Genomic DNA, 13,002 nt, shown 5'->3' on the forward strand with positions numbered 1-13,002 from the left:
CATTGTACACCTCAAACTTACACAATGTTATACATTAATTATAGCTCAATAAAAAAGAAAGAAAAAAATTATTTTAGCACATTGCCTTTGCAAAAGTAATATCTCCAGGGTATTGAATAGAGTCCGGTCTTTCTCAGTCTATCTAAGGTTGATCCTACAATCTCCATCAAAATTTCACCATCATAAGTTCACATTTGATAGGAAGAGCATGATTGCTGTATGCTAACATTTGTTGTGTGATTGCTGTGCAATGGGAATTGTGTTAAGCATGCTAAATATTATATACTGTGAGATTGGCTATGTTATCCTTCTCCATCTTAGAAATGAGGAAACTAATGCTCAGTAACATTCAGTGGTTGGCCAATGGCCTTATAAAACTAAGTGACAGAGCTATGTTAAATTTAGTTCGTCTTACCCCAAAGGTAAAGGTAATGGTATTAACACTGATGTTATTCTTTTTTTTATGTAAAATACTTTCTCTTTGACTTGCTTAATGCACTGCCATATTTTTTTACCTTTTGTATTGTTTTACTGTTTCTGGTAAGTAGAAAGGGGCAGGAATCATTCTTACCAGTTTTCACATGGGAGAAAAAAGGAACACAGAAAATTCAAGTGGCTTTTCCAAAGTACATAAGAGAGGAACAGAATTAAATGTCTGTATCTCCTCATTGTGCATGTCTTTTTGTTTAAGAGTTTTTATATTAAAGAGGCTGCAATTTTTTTGCCAATCTGTCTATTGTAAGGTGGAGTCTAGTTCTCCTCCCCTTAGATCCGGGCAACTTACTTGTCCAAGACAATGCAGCGGAAATAATGTTCTCATAAACTTCTGAGGCTTTGTAGAATTCTCAGCAGCTTCTGCTCAGCCTTGGCCCAACCATACTGAGGGAAACCAGTTGCCCTGTAGGAAGCCACTCTGAGGCCACCTTTCTATGAGGAAGCCAAAGTTAGCCATATGGAGAGGCCACAAGGGTAGGGAAAAAAGGCCTGGCCAGATCCAGCTAGTCTGGTTATCTCATCCCAGACACCAGGCCAGTGAATGAAGAAGTCGTTTTGGACCTTCTAGCTCAGTAGCTGCAATGTGGAGAAGAAATGAGAAACATGGCTAACAGCCAGGAGCAAAGCCCCAGAAATAGTACCTCCGGAGAACTATCCCAGACATATCTAGCCATTTGAGCCAATCTGTTTAGGCCCTAGTCAGCACCAGGAGAGTGCACAGTGGACCAGCTCTTCCGAGGAATGCTAGAATGTAATGGGATCCTGCTATCTCTCAAGTTTAGTTTATCTGCCCCACAGTTGAGGTGTTTTATTATGGGCTTTAACGGTTTAGCTCTTGAGCTAAAATAATAGCCACAGGTTTCCAGTGATGCCTTATCCTGAGACACTCAGGGTCATGTCTCCAAGCAGATTTGAAAACCAATTAAACTTTTGGTTCCCTGTGAAGTTAAAAAAGGGGCACTGATTCCTAGGGAATTTTTACCTATCAGAGTCTTCTTCTTTTGTGATTCTGGCTTGGCTGAATGTAGGGACCTTAAAAATTGTAAGAATCAAGTGAGACGACGGACTTAGGTGTATTTTGAGAAGAGACATATGAATACATGAATATGAATGAAGTTCTGATGATGGAAGGTGCATCTTATACACTGTCATATCCAGCAGGAAGTTTTAATACTTTAAGAACTAATAACGTGGTTTGATGTGCACTTTCTCTACATAGCCCTCATGCTTGAATCTTATTGCTATTTTCCAAGAGTTACTTGGGCTATTCAGAGATTATGGTGAGGAGCAGTGCACATTGGTCCAAGAGAGTCTCAGAAGTAACCCACTTCTTAATGAAAGGTGAACAGATATTCTAGGCAGGCTCGATCTCATACTTTAGGCATCTGTCATCAACCCAAAGACGTATGACATCACCCACAGGGTAAAACTCGGTCACAGGAGCTGCAGAGTGTATTTCTCTCTTGACCATTAAATTCCTAACTTTTGAAATGTCTAGGACCTATATTTTTCCCAGATTGGAGAAAGGGCTAAAGAGTCGCTCCATGTTATACAAAAGGAAAGAAAAAAGATGTGATGCCTTTTCACCTTTGTTATCTCTTTATGCTGATTCTCATCCCACTCACATATAAGCTGGGATGAAACAGCAAGTTATAAAAAGCATTAATGTCACTGGAAGCAGAAAAACAGACAATGCAGAATTTTTAAGGGCACTCCTTTGGAGGCTCTGACCTATATGGAGTCAAATCCTAGCTTCTCTTTTTCTTTCTGGGGAGTTTGGGTAGCAACTTTTGGTGACTTCTATTACCTGATTATTATCCTCCCAAAATGCCTGCTAGTCATTTATGAAAAATCTACTCGGTTTCAGCTGAGGGGAGAGCAATACTTGCAGGATTTTGAAATACTGAATTTATATTAGGTCTCTGAAAAGCTGCTGACAAGTGTTATGGACAAAGGTACCTAAGAACATTTTAGATTAGGTAACTTCTTAAAGTTGCGCTATAGATCCCATGTCAATTCATTCTAGTGTTCCTAAGGATTCACAGATGTATCAAGCATTGGGAGTGAGAAATACATAACCAAGTAGAGTGATGGAAGAAAAGGTGATTCCTTGCTAAATATTAGCTTCATATCAAAATCATTTCAATCAAAAGTTTAAACCTAATTGGCCTACCACAAAACACCACCAGCTAAATGAACATTTTCTTTCTCCGCAAGTCAAGAATAAAATTTAAGAATACTAAGGCTAAACAGGATCTTAAGGAATCTTCAAACCAGCTGGTTCTTTAAATATAGACTATTTGTTTATCTCAAAGGGTGTCCATGAGCACAAGCTGGTCCAAAATACAAGTCAGTCATAATATTCCTTTCAGACATTTTTCTCAACTTCAGATTTAAATGTACATTCAAGAGCTCAAAAATATTATATGTAATATAAACACAATTACTGATGTAGGAAGCTATCAGTATTTTGAAGTTTGCTTTTTTTTTTGATGGGTGATGAGAAATATTAAGGGGTAGAATAATTGATGATTGGGGTCCGATTTGAAAATGACTGGATGATCTCCAGGCAGTACTATGATTACATTTTCCACTTCACTTAAAAGTTGCTCTATTTCTCTTGTCCTGAGAACAATGACCAAAATCTCTAACATGTCTTACAATGCCTTGTAAGATCTGAGACACGTCTATATCTCCAGCCTCTGTTTGTATAACTCAACCCTACTGTCTCTGTACCTGGACCCCCTAGCCTTCTTTTAGTCCTATAATGATTCATTCACTATCCTGAAATGGCCAATTCCATATTATTTCAGCTTAAGTCAAGTCAAATTTATCATATTAAATTTCACTATTCCCAAATTATGTATTGATTCTTTGCCTCTTTCTTTTTCTGCCACCCTCCAACCTGCCATGATAGTAAACTATAGGAGTAAGATAAATGCTGTATTACAGAGATATAAGTCATGATAAATTTACATCATGAATGAATTTAAGTTAAAAAGTGAGTTGATATAAGGAAAAAGCAAATAATGTAGCAAGTGGCAACAGATATGGCAAAAAGCATAAAAATGGGGTGTAAATAACTGAAATATTAATCTTTTCATTTTTGTCTTAGTCTCAGATATATGGGAACTCTCCTTTGGGGGTCGTTGCCAATCCTTGCTTGACAAGCTTGAATTTCCATTGTCAGTCAAAGCTGAGCTATTTCTTTTAACTTTCTTTGTAACTAGACAAGTAAAATTATTTCATGTCGGACATCATGTTTGTACTTAAGTCCAGATTGAAATTTTTATCTTTGAATGTGGTTGGATTTCTTAACTTTTTCTGAGTGAGAAATCAGGCAAGAAGTGTGTGGATTAGGAAACCTGTGGTTGGGAGCAGAAGTGTCTTTTACAGAAAATTTGTGTACAGGGAGCAAAAGAGTGTGAGTGTGTGTGTCTGTGTGTGTGGGTGTGTGTGTTGAGGAAGGCAGTAGATGATAACAATACTGAACATGTATTGAGATTCTGGTCCAAATGGTGGTGAGGTAAGGAGGTGGGAAAGAGAATGGATAGAGGATAGGTAGGCAGGGGCTGGAGATGTGGACTGGAAGCTAAAAACAGGCTGGAGAATCAGGCTAGCCAGGAGTGAGTGCCAGCAAATGGTAATTATGTGGACTTACGTTGGAGACCAAGGTCCTGTGCTCAAGGTAGCTTTTTGTTATTACAGAGCAAAGTAGAGAGGCCATGTTTACTTAAAATGGGTGGGCAAAGTGAAAAAGTCTGAAATCTAAGTGAATGGCAGCCCTACGGATTCTGCCCATATGACACCCATGCCCTAAACCTTCTCTGTCCTGGTGGTTGGCTCCTGAAGTCGGCTGCTCTGAGCTGCCATTTTTATAGACTCCTACATCTGGACTTATCACTCACATCTTTCAATCTCTATGTCCTCGAGTCATATTGTTTGGTCTCTTATGCTTTTATAAAGCCAGACTTTTTATGCTTTTCCTCAACTCATTCCATGTTTTCACTTTACTCCTACTGATGGCCATTGGTTTTAAGAAAATGCCAAACATTATATAGATACAGAAATCAACACTGTATGGTATTGGCTAAGAGTTAGACACATAGATCAAAGCAACAGAGTAGATAAGCCAGAAACAGACCTGTACAAATATACACAGAAGGTTTTTGACAAAAGCACCCACATAATTCAATGGAGGAAAGATACCATTTCAAGAAATGGTGCTGGAGCAGTTAGACATTTATAATTTCAAAAATGAACCTTGATCTGAGTATCACACCTTTACAAAAATTCACTCAAAATGTATCATGGACCTAAATGTAAAACATAAAACTATACAATTATCAGAAAAAAACGCAGGAGAAAATCTTTGTGATCAACAAGTAGGCAAAAAGTTATTAGAATTTCATCATAAACACGCTCCATAAAAGGAAAAATTGATAAATCAGACTTCATTGAGCTTTAAAAGTTTTGCTCAGTAAAAGACCCTATTAGAAGAATGAAGACACAAGCTACAGATTGGGAAAACGTACTTGCAAACCTCACATCCAACAAACGACTAGTGTCTAGAACATGCAATGAAATCTTCTAACTGAATGGTAAAAGAACAGTCTAACTAGAAAATGAGCAAAACAAATGCAGAGGCATTTCACTGAAGAGGAAATGCAGATGGCAAATAAGCCAAATCGATGTTCAGCAATATTAGCCATTAAGGAAATGCAAATTAAAGCCACAATAAGGTATCACTACATATCTATCAAAATTGCTAGAATAAAAAATAAGGACAACACCAAATGCTAGTGAGGATGCAGAGAAACGGTGTCAATCATACACTGCTGATAGGAATATAAAATGGTGCAGCTGTTGTGGAAAAAAATGGCACTTTAAAAAAATGAAACAATCACCTCCCATATGACACTCTCAGGCATTTATCACAGAGAAATAAAAACTTCACACAAAAACCTATACATAAATTTTTATGACAGTTTTATTCACAATATCCAATAACTGGAAGCAACCCAGATGTCCTTTAATAGGTGAATGATTAAACAAATTGTGGCACATGCATACCATGGGATACTACTTGGCAACAAAAGAAACATACAATTGATATACCCAACAACCTGGATAAATCTCCAGAGAATTATGCTGAGTGAAAAATAATCCCCAAAAGTTACACACTGTATGATTCAATTTATATAATATTCTTGAGATGACAAAATTACGGAAATAGAGAATAGATTGGGTATAGGGAGGGAAAAGGGGGGGAGGTGGGGCTCTAAGGGCAACATGAGGGAGCTTTGTGGGGATGAAAATGCACAGTATCAATGTCAATAACCTGGTTGTGATATTGTATTATGAAAGTTACCATTAGGAGATGTTACTTGGGAAATGTTACCACTGTGAGATGTTACCATTTAGAGAAGTTGAGTAAAGGGTACACAGGATCTCTTTGCATTATTTCTTATAATTACATATGAATTTATAGTAATATCAAAATTAAAAAATAATAAAACCCCTCTGGATACAGTGTGGAATATGGTTCTTAGAGAGCAAGACTGTAGTAAGATGATGTAATGAACTAGTGGAGGGAAGAAATGGATGTGGTTTATGCTAACGCAAAGAGAATGGTATCCATGAGAACTATACTAGCTGAAACATACGGAGGTGGTGGAATCAATAGGACTTGCTGAATGCTTGAATGCAGGAGTAAAGGAAAGAAGGTGTTATGGATGAAGTCCAAATTTGGGGTTTGGATAATTGAGTGGATGGTGTTGATTATAATCACCGAAATAGTTCATTTAAGAATAGAAGCAGGTTAAGGAGAAAGGGATGAGGAGAAGCAGCTAAACAAAAAAAGACATGGCTAGAAGATGTTGCTTATGTTAAGTATGGAGAAAATGTTGCCACACAGTTTCTAGTATTTGAAGAAGGAGGGTGATACATTATATTTATCACAAAATGTAACTACCGCTAATACTAGCTCAACTTTATTTTCTTTACAAGCTGTATTACCCAAAACAGAGGATGTTTATAATGGGTGTGAAAACTTTATATATCTCATTGTTTCAAAGATCTAATTTTATTTTAAATGCGCTAATGAGAACTGTGAATTGTACTATACAGGAAAGAATCAGGGTTTTTTTGTTTTTTCTTCTTTTTCTCCCCAAAGTCCCCCAGTACATAGTTTTATTCTAGTTGTAGGTCCTTCTAGTTCTTCTATGTGGGACACCACCTCAGCATGGCCTGACAGGCAGTGCTAGGTCGGTGCCCAGGATCCAAACCCACGAAACCCTGGGCCGCCAAAGCAGAGTGAGAGAATGTAACCACTCAGCTACCGCTACCGGACGTGCCCAAGAATCAGGTTTTGATTGAGTAATCATCCTCATTTTACCTATTTTATTAATATGCATTTTACTTTTATGTTTTCATTAGGCACATATGGTATTAATTTGACAGGTTGGAAAAAATATATATATGTATATTACATTCCTGAAACACCATGGACAACCCCCCACCCCAGCCCCTGCTCGCAATTCATCTTATAAGCATGTCTCTGTTGTCCTAGGGGAGAAGGAGTTCCATCTTGCATCATCAGATCTTGCCTAACTGCCCTCAAACCCAGGCAACAGGATATCTAGCACCTAAATATTCTAGATTGTTTCATTAGCGTGCAATGAGAGAATGACTGAGCATCTGGAAATTGCAGCTCTTTCTGAAAGGCATAATTTTCTGTTAATTTCAGATGAGAAATACACTGCTGAGTTCTTTCAACCTAAAGAAAAATAAGGGTAAGACTTTAAAATTGGGGGAAAGTTTATTTGGGTAACTATATATTCTTGGATCAAAGTCAGGCATATTCTGACCCATAATTTTTTTAAATATATGAAATCATATCATCTGCAAGGAAGAGGGCTGAACATCGCTGCTTGTATTTCATATTGTATTTCCTCCCTCTGCTGGCCAAGCACTACATCCACATTGAAATAAATTAAAGAAAAATGTTTTCCTCCGTATTGTATAATTGGGCTCTAAAACTGGATTATGTATTGAGAGAAAGTGTCATAAAATATCTCGAATATTTCTCTCACATTCAGTGCCCTCAAGCATTCTCTGCATTCTCCCCTAAAACAAAACAAAACAAAACAAATCTGCCCTTAGGAAAGATTTATATTAGTAATATCTACTTTGGTGTAATTTTAAGCCTATAGGCCCCCTGGAAGAGTTGATTCAATTTCACAAACATTTATTGGGTCTACACGTGTCAGGTGCCCTACTAGTTGCTGGGCACATGAAAATGAATAAAGTATTGTCTTTCTATGTCCCTCAAGAATGCACAGTCTAGCAGGGAGGGGAGATCCATGCACAGTTAAAATTCAACATAAATGTTGCAAGAGAAAATTGTATAAAGCGTCTGGAAATTATAGATGAAGAAGAAATTTGTAGCCTGAAAAGTGAGGGAAAACAACACTAAAAACAAACAAACAAAAATCAGACGATTGTGATCTGAATCTTAAAGGATTTTGCCATATGAACTCCACTAGGGAGGGTCTTTGGGGATAATGAAACAGCATGGACAAAGGGATTGGGGGGGGTGAGGCTTCATTTTGGGGTAATGATGACCAGGTGTGTGGCATGAAGTTAGAGTTTGTGTGTCAAACGGCTGGAGCAGAAGCCAGGAGGTTAGATTTGGACCAGAAATTTAAGAGCTTCTAAGGAGTTGAGACCCTGCCTTATAGCAAATAAGAGACCACAATTATTTTAAAGCAAATGCTTAACATGATTATCTTAATATATTTGCCTTTGTGGCTTGATTTTGTTTACTGTGAAGGAATTTACAGCATCAGTAAGAAGAAAGGGCAGAGTTTTTATGAGAGAGACTGTTTCTCGAGCCCCTGCTACTCATAACAGGCAGGAAGTTGGGAACCGGTAGCATTGAAGGCTGAGATTTGGGTCCTGGCTGCTTTTCTCTCTGTTGATTTGCATTCACTCTTTGATGACTTAGGGAAAGGAATTCATGTTAATTTGACAGTAGAAGTAAGGGAGATAGAAGGCATAATATCTCACAGTAATTCCATAAACACCTAAGGTATAACCAAATATTTTTTAAAAAATGAAAGTACGTTATTTCTGATTTTCTAAAGGAGAGTTTCAGATTGGTTGACGCATGAGTAACATGATTGGCTTTGGACTGCAAGATCTCAATTTGCTTCAGAAGTCGCACTTTTTATTCTACGTTGTATTAAAAAAATAAATCTGTAACATGCAGATGGAAATGAAGGCAAAGCATCTAAGCTGCTGCTAAATTAATGTTCTATCTCTGAACATGGACACAATGTCACTGAGGGTTCTGAGGAGGTTTTTTTTTTTTCTTTTTTTCCTGCAGCAGCAGGTCTATGTCACATTTCCAAAAAGTGAAGATATTATTTTATTGACTCCTCTCCTCATCTCACTCCTATTTTCCTTCCTTCTTTCTTTCCTTCCTTCCACTCTTCCCCAGCTAGTTGGCTATGCTTCCATAGTTAAATTAGTATTATTCAGAGAATCAAACAACCTATGAAGAAACCTCCTAAATACGCCTTCAGAAAATAATAGATTAGTTGATATATTGGAAGGAACGTTTTGCCTTTTTTCCAGGAACTGATTTTGATTTCGAGAAAGTCACGTGACTTGCCTCAGTCTCAGCGATCTCACCCATGAAGCAAAGCGTTTGTGTTAGATGATCATTTAGGTCTCTTCCAATTCTAAACTTCTGTATTTTTGACCGCTAAGCAGAGCGTCCTATCTTGGCCCTATGAGATTGCCCCAAACTGGGTCTCCAGGTCCTGAGAGAACTGGAAAAGGAGGGCTACAGGTCTCCATCACATAACGTCATGGCACGGGAGCCCATCCCGAAGATTCCCAGAGCACAGGCGGGAGGACAGACAGAGGCCAGCAAAACATAAGGCCAAATATTTAAAAGTCAAAAAAAAATCTGTTAAATAAAATAGGTCTTATACCGCTGTCTTAAAAAATAGCTTCATAATGACCACTTTTTAAAAGGAGTAAAATTATACTTATTTTAATGCCTGGAATTTGGCATTAAAATATTAAAAGTGGATGAACTTAAGAACTATGGAACATGTATGGGTGTTTTTGTTTTGAGGTGGCAATGTTTGGATGAGAAAAAAATTAAAAATAAACAATTCATAAATTAGTACTTTATCAATTATTTTAGTAAATCTACTCATCTTGCCTTAATTTCAGCAAAATGACTAATATTGTTTTTATAATCCGAATTTTCACATAATTTGTGTTCCAATAATGCTAGTAATATAAAGGATAAAAATAACGTTTATTCAACATGTATAAAGTTTAAATAGGTTTACAGCAATAATGTAAAGTAAAAGATTGAAAAAGTAAAGTAGTTTTTATATGTTTTTAAAAGTTATGTTTTCTTCCATGATATTTAAATTTCTTACTAAAATCAAAATGCATTATACAAACTATAATTGATTAATATAAACAATTTTAATCAAATTATATCAATAAGGATGGGATTTTTACTTAACTTTTTGAAGTAGTAATTAAACTTAACTTTTTAAATACAAATAAGATTAGCAATTCTTTTGTTCAATATCCATGAAATTAACAATGGAAAAAGATCAATGTTATACTTATGCTTGTTACTTCTAACCCCTATATATATAAATTTAAAAATAATATGGTTTATTTAATATCGAAAAATGGTTCTCAGCTTCCCTTGTAACTATTAGGATCAGCCCTCTAACACAGGATATGCAGAACCACCAATTGGAATACCCCCAAAAGAAGCAAGAAGACAGACACTTGGCACTGCTAGGAAATAATGCTTTGGTAAAAGGAAGAATCTACCACATTTGTGCAATCTGAGAGGATATATTTCACAGGTTAATTAATTTGATTTTTTTCTTAACCTAAACACTTTCTTTTACACTCCAACATAGGTAGCAGTACCACCCACAAATCTTCAAGGCATTTGGATGTAGTTGCCTACTTTTTTCCCTGGGTGGTGTTAATTATAAGAGTTAACGTTTGGGATTATAGATTGGGTGCTGCCAGACTTGAACACCTGATTCCAAGTGGCAGATGCCCCCGCGTATCTTTAATACATTTTTGTGAACATGTCTTTACAATATGTGGGCCCTCCAGGGTGTGGGGCCCAAGTCAGCAACACCTCTAGCCAGATCTAAGGGTGGGGCTACCATCATGGTACAGGAGAGTCTTGTATAATACGTGTTTATATTCTGCATGTTTGTCACTCACATTTTCCTCAGTCCTCCAGTATCTACACTTATTTTTGAGTGCATGAGATCTTGAAATTACTTCCTGGCTTGACTTTTCTGGTAGCGCCCTCTCCTGCCGTGTCCTTAGGGTGATGGGATAAACAAATTGAGGCAAAGAGGGAGATCACTGTGCAAAGTACATAATGCCACAGGGGAAGGGATTTTTATTAACATGGTGTACTGTTTTTATTCATATTTTATAAAGTATTAACATACAATTTTTAAAATGAATGCTCATATGAGTTAGAATGACTTTTAAAGAAATTGGTTGTTTGAAAAACGGGCCATTTTATAACAGTGAGTCTTGGTCCTGAGACTGAGGGAGGGATATATGAAAAGGTGCATCATTGAAATTAAATGATAAAAGGCCATTGAAAAATATTAAAAAGTTAGAGAAAACTAACATTGAGAAGAAATAATATTCAGAGAAACTAATATCCCTAATCTGGCTGGTAAGTCAGAGAAGAGAATCCTCCAAAATTAAGTAGGGAACTATATTTCAGGTAAAATGGAACATCAGTGAACATATCCATCACGTGTATTAGCCAGAGGAAACACGTTGTCGTGCTTATTAGGGCAGAAACTACCACACTTAGGAGTTAGCTTCTGCTGTTTTGTAGCTGAAGTTTGAGCCAGTGACTGACCGTGCTGAGATTATTAAAAACCAAAAATAAAAGAAGTTAGAACTGGAAGAGACTTAAAGAAGATGTACAGTCTAATTTCTTCAGTTTACACATTAGGCATTTCTACTCTAATAGGTTTGAATTAATTACATTTAAGTTTACTTAATAGATATGTATTATTTTAATAAATTTTGTTCTAATGGCAATTCTGAGTCAGAAACTTATTTTAATTGTGCTTCTTTGTTAATAAATGTCCATTCCTTGTCCATTTCTATAGACCTTTTATAAGCCGCTTCAGTTATCTTCTCTGAACCCTCCTGCTCTTCCTCCCCACGTGCTAAGAAGGGTGAACATCCCCTCTTCTGAGTTTACTCAAACACTCGTCACATCCAGGGCAATTAATTGTTTTTTCCATGCCTCGCTCACTCACTGGGCACATATCTGATTCATTCTTTAAAACATTTCCAGGACTTAAGACAACACGTAGAACATAGCAGGCCCTTAATATGAGCGTGTGGCAGTAATAATAGACGAATGAATGAAGAAACTTTAAACAACAATTAAATATCCCCTATATTATATTTACTTCTCATTTAAAAGGGCAATTCTTTACATATAATATTTCTATTGAAAAGCTATATGTTCATGTCTAATATTATTTGTTAATATTTTTCAGTTTAGCTATAATTTTGATATCTAACATTTTATGTTGCCTATTAACTGTTGACAAGTATATTTAATTTAATGAGCTAAAATTGAAATACCATAAATCTAGCATTCAACTGAGATATTAGGACATTAATGCAGCCTTATTCTGAGCTATAGCGCAGAAAATCTCAAAAATTAATACAGATAATATAAGCTTGCCAAACAAGGCATTTTCTCTGTAGAAGGAAACCAGAAAAAAATGTGAAACTGTCCAGAAGGAAAAGGCTAGGGCTGATGCCTATATTGGTTGCCATTTTTGGACTCTTCACAAATAATGTGAAGAGGACATGCATAGACTTGTCCCTCCAACCTACTTCATCATGTTTCTGATAAAAGAAAAAGTTCTCCACTTGCTACAAAACAAGCTGCACGTCACTGAGACAGCACTAGTCAGTGTCCAGTCAGGTGATGGAAACCACACCAACGACTTAAAAAGAATTTAAGATGAAAATTTAATATAAAACAGAATTAGGTAGGCATAAAATTACTAAGTAGGAAACAGATGGGAAATAAAAGAAAACCCTCTGCTATTAGGAAACAGCTACCCCCATTAGGGAACAAGGGGAAGAGCTCTGAGTGGTATAAAACTTGGGAATTCAGAGGAGGGTCCTTGTAGGACTGAGACTCAGACCTCTTGACTTTCACCTGCTGCTGTGGGAGAACTGCTGCTGCTGGGGTGAGGTGACAAGAACAACAAGCAGATGAGAAGTAGACAGGAAGGACTAAGTCCTTTCTCCCTCCTCCAGCCTTGCTGGCTCCCTATGTTGGCTGAACCTAACAGGAAGCCAGATATCAAAGCAAAAATGAGTTTGCAGAGTCCCAGCCTCGCTTCAGGAAGCAGTGTTCAGAGTGTGGGTTTAGAACTGAAG

Source organism: Equus quagga, chromosome 5 (assembly GCF_021613505.1).
Source record: "Equus quagga isolate Etosha38 chromosome 5, UCLA_HA_Equagga_1.0, whole genome shotgun sequence".
Classification (NCBI taxonomy): Eukaryota; Metazoa; Chordata; class Mammalia; order Perissodactyla; family Equidae; genus Equus; species Equus quagga.